We start from the raw sequence: 15,241 nt of genomic DNA on the forward strand, positions 1-15,241 counted from the left end.
ATTATTTACAGATATTCATTTGCACTATGTATCAAAGTTTGTCAAACGGGTAGATTGTCAGTTATCACACAGGATTCTGGTGCAACAGTATCAGTTAATTAGGTCTAATGAGCAGGTTTTTTCCTGTTTACACCATGGAGCTTTTCTGCCAAAATGGAAATAGGTTTTTTTTTCAAGAAAGGGAAATATATTGCCAATTAAAGTAGTGATGTCATGGCACCTTTGCACATTTTTGTGCAGATACGGTGACAGTGCAGTTCTCTTGGGGGATATTTTTCTCTTGAACCCATGAAAGTGGGAGATAATTGACCAACTGGTAAACCATATTCTATTCAACTTTAATGCAAAGTCACAATAGCTTTGTGAAAGTTATCTCCTGTACTGAACTTAAGCTGTCCACCTAAATCTTTCAGGACTTTACATCTACCTTTGCATTGAAACCAAGGTGAAAGACCGAAATTGTTCTTTTGTGTAGTTTACAGCGCATCTGAATTCTTTGAAGATGCCTCTATTGATCTAATTCTCAATGCAATTTGGATTGTGCTGTAATCTCTAGATTTGGATGTGAAAGGAAAAAGTGCATGTGCTGCACTGTTCCTTGTAGTTTCATCTTCTCCTATTTGAGTTTGTGAACCAATCTTCCTGTAGGGCCAGCAGATCTCAACCATATACTCATGTTTAAGTGATCATGGGTGCCTTTTCCCTTTTCTCCCCTTCCCAATTGAAGAGCTGTCATTAAATTACTGAACTGTCTTATGTGGTCTGCACAGAATTGTAAGCTTTAAAATCATTTCATAGTATGTTGTAACAGAAGAAATCTTTTTCCCCCTTGTTACTCCTGTTAAATTGTGCACTTCTGCACTAGTTTTCTCTTCAGACATTGATTTCTGTTCCACCTACACTTTTTCATCTGTTGTGTTGCTAAATGTTTACCGGACTGTATATACTTTCAAGTACAACAAGAACTCGATGTTACATTAAATTAACCACAGTCTTTTCAGCTGATTTCAAACCATGCTCTTGGTTCAAATTCAGTTCAGATTGGTGACAAAGAAGTTGTACTAAAAGTCTTGTGTGAAATGAGTTTGACTAATTTAATTCTAGTTTTTTTTGGGACATGGTTCATTCAAACTGCACTGCAAAACACAGTTTTGCAAGTGTAGTAATTAGCTTTTCATAAGTGGAGAAGAAAGTGGGAGACTGCTGTGTACCATCAAAGTAAAGTGGGCATAGACCTTGTGCTTTCAGATAATTGTCGAAGTGCAGCTTGTAAATTGAGTGGTGACTCTGCAAGCTTAAGAATCCATTGGAAAAACTAGAATGTTTGTATTGTGAAAACATTTAACAGAACCAGGTGAGAGCAGCTATAAGTAGACCACTTGATGGTTTCCTTTGTCCTGAACATTTAGCAAAGCATTTTCTAAGCTGCAAGGCTGCAAAGTCAGGAGGCTGTTAAATTTTGAGAAGCAAAGGCTTAAATATTCAATAGTAGAGAGATGTGGTGACAGCAGTCCTGGAAATTTTTTTTTTAAAATCCAAAGAATCAACTGCAACACAGATCAGATAGAACTGAGTGTTTTTAGTTATTCAGTCACAAAATCAGGCTGGTGATTAGCCAATTATTAGTGTTGTCTTTGAAACCTGCTGGGTCATCTGCAAGTTTCCCACACATGTATTCCTGCTGCCTCCATTATAAAAGACAGTTTAATCGATGTTTTGCAATGTGCCTGCATATATGGCTAACCATGGCTTACAGTACATTCATAAACTGAGAAAAATGATAAAAATTAATATATTGCATTTTAAACAATGTGCATCCTAAATATTGCCTTTATTTCTCATACAAACTGTAGTGCTTTTGAAGAGGCATAGATAAAACAATACTTGATTTTCATATGCAGTTTCAGTTCTTTTGAACAGTAACTCTCCATAGGTGAAGCATGCTGATGCGCTGATAAAAGATACTGTGATTGTACAATTGATTATTAAGAAAACTTGTCAGATTTAGCAAAGTTTAAATATCTATTGCAATATTAAATACTGTTGTGTTTTGAGGTGCATGGTCTCATCTTGCAAAAACTTGTTTCAGGAAGAGAAGGAAATATGAAAGGAGGCAACGTTGCTTATGTATACATTTCTTGACCTTTGTGCGAACTTTGATAGGTTCCATACTACCTTTTCTGAATTGATCAGTGGATAAATTTATTCACTGTTTTGAGATTCTTGCTCTTTTCTGTAATAGGTATTCGGGGACTGACGCTAATAGGACAGTTGATTTTGGTATCTGTTGCCTGGAAGCTGAGGTGAAATGATGGAGATTGTAGGGTTTATTTTACTTTGATAGTTATACCATCGGTCTTGGTTTTTTAAAAAGTCTAAATTGATAGTATCATTTCTGTAGGTGAGGTGTTAAAAGGCTGTAATTGAAAGCAGAACTGTACTTCAGTCCATAATATCTTGATAAAACGAGGGGAAATTTAGGCTGTGATATCATGCTTTCAATATTATCATGTTATTTTCAGCGGATCTTCATAAATGCTAGCAAACATACCTTCAAGTTTGATCTGGTTTGTGATCCTGATGTTGGAAATTGACATTATTGCAAATTTTGCATAGTGTACAAGCTACTAAATTACAGTCCTTTGAATTTAAATGAACTCACCCAATTGTGAGTTATGGGAGAAAGTGAGGACTGCAGATGCTGAAGATCAGTCAAAAAGTGTGGTGCTGGAAAAGCACAGCCGATCAGGTAGCATACAAGGAGGGGAGTGTGTTATAGAATTCATACCACACAGTGGCATTCTCCCTGTAAAATACTGTAGTTACTCCTTTTTTTGCTGGAAAGTGTATGCATCTCCTTGGGTGAGAATATGATGTAGTTTTCTCACAATCCTCATAGAACAGACATAAGATTTGTACATCTGCTATTCGTAAAATTACAAGTGAAACTCTCGATGAGAAAAGGAACCAAAAAAATCAGATTTCATGCTTTTTGTTTTAGTTTCTGCATCTTTATATCATGAATAATTGCCAATGATGCACACTGACTTTAATCCACAAGAATTGACATGGTGTTATTGAGTACTTAGAAACAATTGGCAACTTGGAGTTCTAAGGAAATAAAACATTCAATACCTGAAGGTTAGTTCCTATTCCATTGGATGAGGTGTGCCCACCATTCGGGAACGTAATGATTTCGGAATGTTACCAGAGAAGTTGTTTAGTTCCTAAATTAAAGGATTTTGAACCTTCAAAATATTTTAGTTAGTAACTAAGCGCTCTAACATAGCAATTACCCTTGAGCTGTTCTTAGCAGATTTGTGATGTTATTAAACTTCCTGTTAAAAGTCTACTAATCGCTTGTAATCTGTGATTGAACTTGTTACGCTTCTATCATAGGTCTATATCTTTTTACTGCAGTTTACTTACTTTTTCCAGAGAGCAAAAGAAACTCACCAAAGGATAATTCCAGATATGCTTTATTGGATTGTTGGTGAGTCAAATGTGCTGGTCACTTCTACATCTGTTGCAGTGATTTATAATGGTAAAGGTCTTTTCAACCATCTGTGAGAATTTCTAGGAATCTAAAAGTTTTTTGCTTTAAATTTTTGTGTACAAATTTATCTTTCTACTTCAAAAAATACATACAAAAATATTAGTTCTAAAATTAGGTAGCAGCACTGGCTACAACTCGACGCGTTGCTATAAGTTCCTTTGGAATATTCCATGGGTGTCTCAGGTACTGTACAAATACATCTTTAAAACGTAATCAGTAAGTTATGCACACTTACACTCCTATCAATCTTCCTGCTGTAATTGTAGCAGATTGCTTTTAAATGTAATTCTTGTTGTTCCTTGTGAGTGAATAATTAACTTTCTGAAACTCAGAGCTAACACTTCACCTAAACTGTGTAATTTGGTGTGTAATGAGCTTTAAGAATCTGAGAACAAATATTATCAAATTTACTGTACATTGTGGACAAAGATTAAAAAAAACTTGAGGCAAGTTGAGTCATTGTATTTCCACTTAACAGTTGCAGGATATCCTGTTTAAAATACATGTATAGTGTGTTCTGTGCTAAGGCAGCATTCTTGATGCATTTTTGGGAAATCTATATTTGAGGTTGCTGTTATTTGTATAAATGGAAATAGATCAGTTACTTACCATTTATAAAGACAAAAGACAAATTGATCTGTGTATGTTTCTATCAGAATTGACAATTTCACAACTGAAAGGTAAGGGAGGGAACACAGTTTTAACGTCTTTTTTCTTTTCAAATGTATTCTGAAGTACTGAACTTTTCCAGTACTTAGAAAATGATCAATTTTCTAATGTTGGCATTCCACTTAGCGCTCATTGTGTCTTTTGTTGATGAACATTTGGTTAACGTTTTAAATCTCAAGTGGGTGCAAAGGATTCCACTGGACATTTTGAAGAAGAGTAGGGGTGTACACTGCCCTGAAGTACAGTATTATTCCCCAACCAACAACCCAAATAGGAGAAATAGAGTGAGGATAAGCTAGTAAGAAACACGAACATATAGTCAAAGCTTCCATCGGCAAGTATAAAGGATGAAAGTATTCAAAGTACACCTGGGTCATTTTGAAGGAAGTAAGGAAATGGCAAAGTCATGAACATTGTTTTGTTTTCAAACACAAAACAATCCCAAAAGTTTATTGGAGAACCAAGGACCTGGTGAATTAAGAAATTTGAAGAAACAACTGGGGAAATAAATTGGGCTAAAAGCTAACAAATCTCCTGAATCTATTGCCACATCTTAAACTTTTGAGGTTGCTACAGAAATAGGTATAATGCTTTTCATCTTGCGAAATTTACTTTTAGAACTGTCCTTTATTGGAAAGTAGCAAACATAATTCAGGAAGGGAGGGAGAGAGAAAATGAGGAACCATGGGTCATTTGTAGCTGAAATACTGGAGTATCAGTTGGAACTTAAGGAAGCACTAAAAATCTAGCTAATCTGCTTTGATCACTGGATATGTACAGAAACTTCAGAGTTTAAGTGGAGCTATCAGAAGTTGTTAGTTGTTGCCACAGCTCTAACTTTGATTAACCTGTAATGAAATCGATGGTCATTTTCTGCATTGGAAAAATGTAATCTTCAGAATTATGGGTTCAGAGGTAAATAAGCTATCCAATACAGGATCTGAAAACCCTGCCACAAATGAGGCAGGTGGTGTTTGAAGAGATGAGTTGTTGAGATGCTTAGTTTTCCACAGGCCATTTCAGATGCCAATCTGAGCATTTTTGCATACTTAGGCTTCATTTATGGGTGTTCTTGGAGAAGAGATTCTGATGAGTTGGTGAAGATGTTCCACTATTTCAGAGAGGCTTTGAAGTTGTCTCTGCACTCAGTTTTGTCACAGCAAGCAGTTAATTTAAGTAGTGAACTTGTTTTGGAAATCTTCAGTCAGGCAAGCATACTTCACGGTTGAATGCAGCTGACTGACTGGTGCCTCTGTTGGCTTGAGAAGGGATTTTGGAATGCCTATTCTGCAGTTTGATTTGTAGGATTTTGTACAGGTATTGGTTGAAGCTAGCTACTGGCATAGCTTTTCTATGCAACAAGCCTGAAACTGTTCGGTTTGCATCACTCTTTCCAAAACCAAGACCACACCAATTTTCAACATTAAGCTGCAGTACGGTGGTGATACTTGGGTGTAAATACACTCAAAAACTGACCTCTGAACCATTGGCACTCAAGGAGGCCTGATAGAGAATGGGCCTTAGGTTAAATGTCCTGAAGGCAATGGTCCTCTGCCTGCCTACTCCTGCTGTGTAGTGATATCTCCCAACTATCAAGATCCATGGTGAGCCACAGATCAATTCTCATTTCTTTAAGGGAGGGCAGAAGTTGATGATGAAATTGAACATCTGCTCCACTCTGCTAGTGCAGTCTTCAACCAGCTGAGGAGCAAAGTGTTTGTTGTCATAGATCTCCAACCCATCACCAAGCTCAAAGTCTATAGGGCAGTGCTGTTATTTGCCCTTCTGTGTGCATCAAAGATGTGGACAGTGGCTAGCAGGCACCTCCGAGTCCTAGAGAAATATTACATTGGTACTCCCAATATCCATTATACTGACAGCACCTAACTTATTTAATCCTTTGACTCTTATTTTTGTTATTGTCATCTTGATTTCTTTTGTGACCTTTACCCAAAGCAGTGAAAATGTTTTAATCTAAAAATAATTCCTTGTCTCTAGAAAAGCAACTTTTCCATATTCATTTAACCACTCTCTTTACTGTAGATATTTTTTGCCTCATTCTCTGGATTCAAATAGATCTTTCCAATGTCTGATAGTATTACAGCTGCTTTTTGTAATCTCTTTTCTGTCATATAAATCTTGACCATTCTATGATCCTTGGCTGAATTTCGACCTCATAGAAAATTATCGCTGTGCCCAAAACCAGGAATCGCACTCATACTCCTGGATAACGATCTAAAAGGCACACCTCAAAATAATAAATGTTGTTGTTTTATCTTTTTTTTAAACCTTTTCATCTTGTTCACTTCCGTTACTCCTATGGTTGGTGCTTTTCGCAGTTTATTACTCTGGCTTATTCTAAGTTCTTTTAACATTTTATTTAATGGAAATCAATGCTATTGGCATCCTTGAATTAAAAACTATTGACTAAATCTAGAAATTTAGAATTGGTTTTACCTCCTCTGCCTACCAATGTGTTCAAAAACTTAGGCTTTCAAAGCCATTCTTGGGGTTACTCAATTGCTAGTTCTAATTTATCTTTCTCTTGGCACCATCCATTTGGGAATACCATGTACCATGTGCCTGAAACTCTAAACTTGTCCTTATTTTCAAAAATGTGCAAGTTTGGGAGAGGTGAGACACTCAGCTTACTGACCAGATTTATTAATGATTTAGATTAATTTACCCAAGGCTCTGGTGCAGCTGCATACACATACTACAAAAAATTAGAGTTTTAAGTCTGCAAAAAGTTCACATCCTATTTCATACCAACTGATTTTCTTCATTTTCCTGTTCATGCTGAACTCTAAACATTTAATACTGATTTAACATCTAGATTAATAGCACATTTGGAAATGAAGGTTAATGGTGGAAATTGTTAATTTTTTATAGCCCCTCTTTTCTCTTTTAAAATCTTTCCCTTCTCACCTTAAAAATGTGCCCTCCTTGTCTTGAAATTCCATCCCCTCCCCTCTGGAAAAGACACTAAGCTTCTAATGCATAGAATAGGTAGGGAGATATCTAGGGAATGAACAAAATAAATTTAGTCCTGTGCTGAAAGAATATTAAACCTCAGTTTCAATATCTTCTGCCATACTTTTGTCTTGGAAGTGGCTGAGCCAGTGTAACGAGAAATTGAAGTGGTCTCCTGTTGTATGAATACTTTCTCTAAAATGCTTAAACTTTGAACATTGGAAAGTAAAGTAAGTACCTCAATAGTAGAAAATAGATCTCTTTAAAAATCTACTTCCAAAGTGGCAAATGGGATGACATTTTGAACAAACATTGAAAATTTGATGCAGGTCTTGAGAATCCTCAGGGATCTAAGCAGGATAGATATGGAGGAACAGTTCCCATTTGCAGAAGGGCTGAGAACCAGAGCAAACAGCTTACTGACCAGCAATGATGTGATGAAAGAGTAGGTGCTGTAGAGTCCACTACTTGAGTTTGATGGAGGGGTATTCAACTAACACTTTCAAAGGAGAGTTGAGTAAGCACCACAAGGGAAAAAAGTTGTAGGACTATAGGTATAGGACAGAGGAGTGGGAGTACCTGGATTGGCTTTGCAGAGTTGAAGTAGATACAGCTGGCTGGCTTCCTTCTGTGCTTTTGTATAATTTACTTATGCCCAAAGCCCTTTTTTTTTATTTGCTACTTCAAAAAAATCAAAAATGCTACACAAGTCTTTGTTAAGCCTTTTAGCTAATGTTAACTACCATCACTTTTCAATGTGACCATTTTATTAGAAACATATATTATCTTTTTGGACAGTTTTTGAATTAAAACATAATTTTTAAGAAGCTATCCCTTCTAATTTGAGAGCAATTAACTTTGTCCTTTAATTTTAAAAAAATCAACAGAACTGAATTTAATTGCTTTAGTTATCTTTGATACTTCTATTTAATAAATTGCAGTTTTACTGTGATTTGCTGCAGAATCTATTTCTTGTGTATTTGAAAAATGTTTGACTATACACTGAACGAGACGAATGCTGCTGGCTTTGACGCCCATAATGTAGCACAAACCGCTAGTGTTCTAGAGATGCCTGATGCTCTAGTGCCTTAAAGTAAACGTTATTACTAAAGATGGAATAGTTCTCTCAGGTGAACAGTGATTGCTATTAACCTCTTTCCCCACCCCCAATCAATAGGTGCTGTTCTATAGATGTTTGTCCTATTTTTGACTTGTATTTGGAATGAATTTCCTTTACAGATGAAACAAGTTGGTTAGGAAACTGTCATTGAGCTGAAGTCTTATTTATAATTTCTACACTTAAGAGAATGGGTGTGAAGGAAGGCTCTTCTGAAATTTTAGACTCGCATAAGGCATCTAAGATCTTGGAAGGAGTAGCTAGTGTTGGATTGACACTGCATACTTACTGACTCGCAGGCAAGACTGACTCAGTCCTGTTATTTGGTACTATATATCAATTAAGTAGGCTGCATTCAACATTGAATTGGAGGTACTGCTGTTGTCCACCCGAGACCAAAGTTAAAAATCTCACAACACCAGCTTATAGTCCAACAGGTTTATTTGGAGGCACTAGCTTTCAAAGCCCCGCTGCTTCAGGTGGTTGTGGAGCAGAATCATTTGACACAGAATTTTTAACAACATCCTGTTATAAATTGTCAAATGATTCTGCTCCACAACCACCTGATGAAGAAATAGCACTTCGAAAGCTAGTGCCTCCAAATAAACCTGTTGGACTATAATCTGGTGTTGAGATTTTTAACTTTGAAGGGTACCTGCAGCATGCGTCATTAATAAGCTGTCACTGGTTGTTCCCCAAAAGTAATTCGAAAGAACATTTTTCATGGAGTGTAAAACTTTGGAATACATTTAGGTAGTTGAGCAATAGAAACATAAGTGAAATGGTGGAAGACTGGAGGTTGGCTAATGTGATGCCATTATTCGAAAGAGGTTGTAATGAAAAGCCAGGGAGCTGTAGACCAGTGAGCCTTACAGCTGTGGTGTGGAAGTTGTTGGAGGGCATTCTGAAGAATTTCCATGTGTTTGGAAAGGTAAGGACTGGTTAGAGATAGTTAACATGGCTTTGTGTCTGGGAAATTGTCTCTGTAACTTGAATGAGTTTTTTTTTTGAAGAGGTGACAGGATTGGTAAATGCAGAATGGTAAACGTTGCCTATATGGACATCAGTAACTTGTTTGACATGGTTCTGCAGGGAAGGTTGTAAGGTTAGATCACATGGTCTCAAGGGGGAGCTAGCCAATTGGCTTGAAGGTTGGGGACAGAGGGTGATGGTGGGGGGTTGCTTTTTGAACTGAAGGCCTAGGACTGGTGGTGTGCTGCAAGGTTTGGTGCTGAGTTCACTTTTTTTTTGTTGTGTATATAAACTATTTGGATACAAATATAGGTGATATGTTCAGTAAGTTTGCAAATGATGCCAAAATTGGTGTAAGGGGCAGTGGAGAAGATTATCTCAGAGTACAAGATGATTAGGGGTTTAGATAGGATTGACAGTGAGAATCTTTTTCCACGTATGGAGTCAGCTATTACAAGGGGGCATAGCTTTAAATTAAGGGGGGGTAGGTATAGGACAGATGTTAGGGATAGGTTCTTTACTCAGCGAGTCGTGAGTTCGTGGAATGCCCTGCCAGTAGCAGTGGTGGATTCTCCCTCATTATGGGCATTTAAGCGGGCATTGGATAGGCATATGGAGGATAGTGGGCTAGTGTAGGTTAGGTGGGCTTGGATCGGCGCAACATCGAGGGCCGAAGGGCCTGTACTGCGCTGTATTCTTCTATGTTCTATGTTCTACAGCAGGGCGTTGATCAGATGGGCCAATGTATTGAGTGGCAGATGAAACTTAACTTAGATAAATGAGATGTTGCATTTTGGTATGGTCTTTGAAAATAGAGGCACAGGTAGACAGCGTTGTGAAGAAGGCTTTTGACATTTGTCTTCATTGGTCAGAGCATTGCGTATAGGAGTTGGGACATCAGTGAGGCCACTTTTGGAGTACTGCATAAAATTCTGGTCATCCTTCAATGGAATGGATATTAAACTTGAAATTGGAGGGAAGATTTACAACAATGTTGCCAGGGCTATAGAGTTTGAGTCTTGCATTGAAGCAGAATAGACTGGGCTTTTTTCCCTGAAAGTTTGAATTGGAGGGGCATGGATAGGGTGAAATAACTAAGGTCTTTTCCCAAAAGTAGAGGAGTCCAAAACTCGAGGGCATAGATTTAAGGTGAGGAGTAAGATTTTTAAAAAGGACCTGAAGGGTAACTTTTTTTCATGCAGAGGATAGTGCATGCATGGAATGAGCTGCCAGAAGAAATTTTGTATTTCTTACTCTTAAATTACCTTGATTTTTGTGTTTATGATCTACCTGTATTGCACGCAAAACAAACCTTTTCATTCTACTTGGGTACATGTGGCAATAACAAATCAGTCATTGAGAAGAAGCGGTAGAGGTGGATACAATTACAACATTTAAAAGGCATCTGGTCGGGTACGTGAAAAGGAAATGTTTAGAGGGATATTGGTCAGGTGTTGGCAATGCAACTAGGTTAGATTGGAACGTCTGGACAATGTGGACGAGTTGGACCGAAGAGTCTGTTTCTGTGTTAGATGGCTCTCTATTAGAATAGAGACTCAATGTATTCAAACTGTGCAAGTGTCAATGTTACAAAATATTTTAGCTATTGTAGATACATAACTCTGCATATGATGAATACAACTGGGTTAATAGTGATGTCCTCTTTCATGCTTTTCCCAAACTTGACCTGTTATGTATCTTTGCACAAAGTTAATGCAAGCAGGCTGGCTTTGAGGAAGATACAAAAGACACTGTTTATTGATCTTGGCGTGAATTGGTGCTTTTAGAAAGATAGGAATTAAGGTTTCGAGCAACACAATGTAAGTTGAGAAGAATGGAAGTTATAGAAGGAATTTTGTAGTGCTGACTGTTTGTTTGAGTACGGGCAAGTCAATTGCAGGGGTTAAAATCGAAGAAATGTTTAAATTTCCAACATGTGGGCCAAGATCCATAGTATATCAGCAAGGGTGAGTGATGTCTAGGGCTTAAATAGGATATAGACAGAATGTTTTGGCTCTTTTTAGTTGAGCTGAAGGATACAGTGCGAACTAAGGAAGCTGACTGGATGACTATTAGAATATAAAGTATTAACTGTGTACCTGGTTAAATGAGCAACTAATTGAAGCAAAAGCAAATTGAAATAGATTACACAGAGCTGGTCAGCCTGTTCAAGTTTGATCAGTGGAGAGCCAACTGATTTCTATTTTCAGATACTTTGGTTCTAGATAACAAAATCCTATAAACTTTCTTTATGTTGATGTTCAGAGAGGCAAATTGCATTGTTATTTGTGATTAAGCTATAATCAAACATGTAATCTTGCAGTGTTTTTCAGTTATGCCTCAGCAAAATTTATGAACTGATGCTTTTGATTCAGCTCCTAATTATCAGTGTGCAACCTCATAATGCCACCTAATTTTTATGCTAAGTGTGAAGGCTAGACATAGTTGTCAGCATTATGGTGGTGAACAATATTTTCATTGTGATTCGCTCCCATACTTAGCCATTCACCTTGAAGTGTTTTAGAAGAAGCTACATGCTTATCCCACATTGTTCCTGAAGGAGTCTGTGGGTGAGAATAAGGCAAGATAAATTGTGCAATTGACTTTTTAGTTAACTAACTGAGAAATTGACTGTCATGTGTCTGGCAGCAGGTTTCTGCCCAATACATTTAAAATCACATAGGACATGAAAGTCCTGGAATGGAAAATTACAATAAATGTCAAGACGATATATTGTTTAGAATTGTTTTAAAATCACTATTTTCTTTTGAACTGTATTTGTCTCCATTAGCTCATACATAATGTTTCGGAATTGTTGACCAATGCATAGTGACATCCTTTGATCTTAGTTTCAATACTTTGGGTCAAGCAGCTTACCATATTTAAAAAATTCTACATGCTTCATACTTAATATAGTTAAGCTGTGGATGACTATATAATTATAAGTTATATGAAACATTTCATATGCAGCTTCATGTATAGCACTGAATTAAGTTTATTACTTCAATATGTTTTGCAGTACCTGTCAATTCACTTTGAAAGTTATCCTCCATTTCAACAGACCTGAAACAAATGATTAAAAATTTGCTTCTCCTTTTCAACAAACTCTTTGCTTCAAGTCTTGTGGCTCTATTATATGTAAGTTCATAATTTGCAGTGACCTTGGCTGACCATGTTGGTAAATGTGTTCGATGATTTGTGTTCACAAAATCCCGCAAACAGGGAATGACCAGTTATTCTTTGTTTAAAGGAAAAAAGCCTCCAGTCATGACATAATTACTAAACTCTACGAAACATAGTAATGTGACTGCACCATGGACTGAAAGTATAATGGAATTCCACCTATGATAGCTAGTTCTGGTTCACTGAATTGTTGAACAAGCATAAAATTATTTTTACCATTCCCTAGTTAATTATCAATAATACTCCTGCTGAAAGAATCTGTGGTTTGGCATCTGTAAGTTTCTCTGATCAATTGTAAATTCAGCTAAAATAATGGAATGTAATCTATGGCATGTATGTTTGTGTTTTAATGTTTAAAACCCACTAAATTTGAGGATTGTAGTTTTTATTATTAACTGGGTCTGGGTACTTCTGTGGCACATACTTGGGTGTTATGACATTGATGTGATCTGTTTCATCTTAAAAGTTTTCACTTCACTTCATGCACTTACCTTGAACTGTGTTTTAAATGTTTGATGTGTTTTGTTTATGAATTTGACCAAGGTACAAATTATTTACTTCAGAAACTAATAGATTTAGTTAGATAAAGTTACACATTAGTTCTAGAGCGGATCAAGTATTTTAACCTAGAAATAATTTGAGTATAGAATGTAGAGATTTATTCTTTAACTATATTTTTATTAAAATATAGATTTTTAAATATTACAGCAAATACAAAACAATACAATTCAAAAATACACTGAAATAACAATATGAATAAAGAAATTTTGGAAAAAAAAGTACCCATCCTTTGGTATAACTTAAAAATTGAAAGTACACATCTCAACTGCTGCCGAATGTAGTTTAGACCAGGTTATTACCAATAATAAAACAAAAGTCTTGACTTGACTTCACCCCCCCCCCCCAAGAGAAACAGACATAACCAAGCAACACCACTGTTTGTAAATACTGAATTGTTCAGAGTAAGTTCATTTGTCCACAAAGTCTTTTGCCTTCTCTGAGCCAAGGAGATGTGCAGATCCATCTAAGGTGATCTGAAGCACTCCCGGATACCCCTCAGTACTGGATCCTGAGCTCCCTCCGTGTTCTCTTGACGCCATCATAGGACCTTCTCAGCAGCGGTGATCTGGAAAGGAAGTCCTGGAAGAACATGATCTTCGGAAACTAGGGTCTTCAGATCCTTCGCCAGGATTCTGGAAGTTTCTACGATTCTCTCCTTATCTCTGTAATGAAACCGTGCCAAGATAGGACAAGGACTTGGTCCAGACCCGACCTCCGTGCCTTGACCCGGTCAGCCCTCTCGATCTTCAAGCCTATCATTCCAGCCTTCAAATTAAGGAAGTCCGGCAACCAGTCCTTAATAAATTCCGCTGGCTGCTCACCTTCCTTACCTTCCTGCAGACCGACAATGCAAATATTTTTTCTACTGCCCCAATTCTCGATGTCATCAACGTGGTCAAGTAAGTTACGGACCAGCGTCTCCAGGACGTGGATCCTATCCTTGGAGGAACTGCTATCAGTTTCCACCACTGCAACTGTTCTACCTCATCCGTCCTTTTCTCCAGTTCTCCCATCTGCTTTTTATGCTTCTGCAGGATGAGAGAGATTGAAGCCAGCTTCTCCTCTATCTGCTTCCCTGAAATCTCGCAAGATTTCGTGAGCTCCTTCAGCAGGGCCTGGTAAGAAGTAGAGTCAAGGGTCCTGCAGGCTGGGCCTTGGGCCATGCCTCGGACACTCCTCTTCCCTTCTTCGGCATCCCTGAACGACAAAAACTGAGGTAAGTGTAAGTTTCCTGGGACTTCATGACCTTTCCAGTGTTCCTGGATATCACGGTGGTCCAGGTAGGGCGGGTGAGGACTTTGTCCTGCTTGCGATGCAGAGCTCTGCAACGTGATCTTCCTAGATCACCGCCATCTTGTATTCCCCCCAAAGTAGAGATTTATTGCTTCAGCTGAAAAGCAGCTTTGGTAGACAATTACAACAATTGTTACAAGAATCAACTGTAAATCATTTATTGAACCAGGAAGTCATCAGAACCAACAATTTGTGAGCAAAGGAATTTTTAATCAAGATAATATTAATTCATTCATCCAGAAAGATTCCAGATTTCTCTCGCTTAGTTCTAAGATGATGTCCATACTGTTGCCTCTTCCATTCTGTCTAGAAGTGTGTTCCATATGTTATTCCTTGTATGAAAAATAATCTCTGGATATCAGGCTTTATTTTTGTGTTCAGTTATTTATCTCATTAATTGCTGGAAGTTTCCTTTTCAACTCCAGTGTTTCTCTAGCTGTTCTTCATGACAATGATCTTGGTGAGAAATCTGTTTCTAGCTGATGTTAACACTGCCAGAGCTTATAGTTATTGTCACATTTTACCATTATGTTGGCACAGTTTCTTGTGGCAAATGTCAATTTAAAATGTTTGGTCAGTGGTCTTTTGAAGCTTTGATAAAATATGCTTAGAGAAAGTTTGCTTAGAGGACTTCGCAATCTGTATTTTAGGAATTAACCAAGTTGAAGACTCAATGTTCCTTAAATCTATTTGGTGCACCCTGCAATTTGCCTATTTCAAAAAAAGATTGTTTTCAAGTAACAAACATTAAATCTCAGATCTTCAATTGGCTTGATGAGCTGGTTAGATTTATTGATACTTGTTTAGTTTCTACACTTGAAAACACAATCTCTTTTTTTTTAAATAGGCAAATTGCAGGATACACCAATTAGAAGTGTTTTTTTTTTACTTTGACTTTAGGGATAAATCTATTAGCA

The 15,241-nt window shown here is 37.3% G+C and overlaps 1 protein-coding gene across 2 annotated transcripts in view; it reads left to right on the top strand.

The window, feature by feature from the left end:
* Positions 1 to 15,241, top strand: part of cpda (carboxypeptidase D, a) — a 57,899-nt gene that overhangs the window by 5,761 nt on the left and 36,897 nt on the right. The gene's annotated exons all lie outside the window — the stretch shown is intronic.

This window comes from Chiloscyllium plagiosum, unplaced genomic scaffold, assembly GCF_037043375.1.
Source record: "Chiloscyllium plagiosum isolate Xiang-an unplaced genomic scaffold, Cpla_swu_hap1 HiC_scaffold_31, whole genome shotgun sequence".
Taxonomy (NCBI): domain Eukaryota; kingdom Metazoa; phylum Chordata; class Chondrichthyes; order Orectolobiformes; family Hemiscylliidae; genus Chiloscyllium; species Chiloscyllium plagiosum.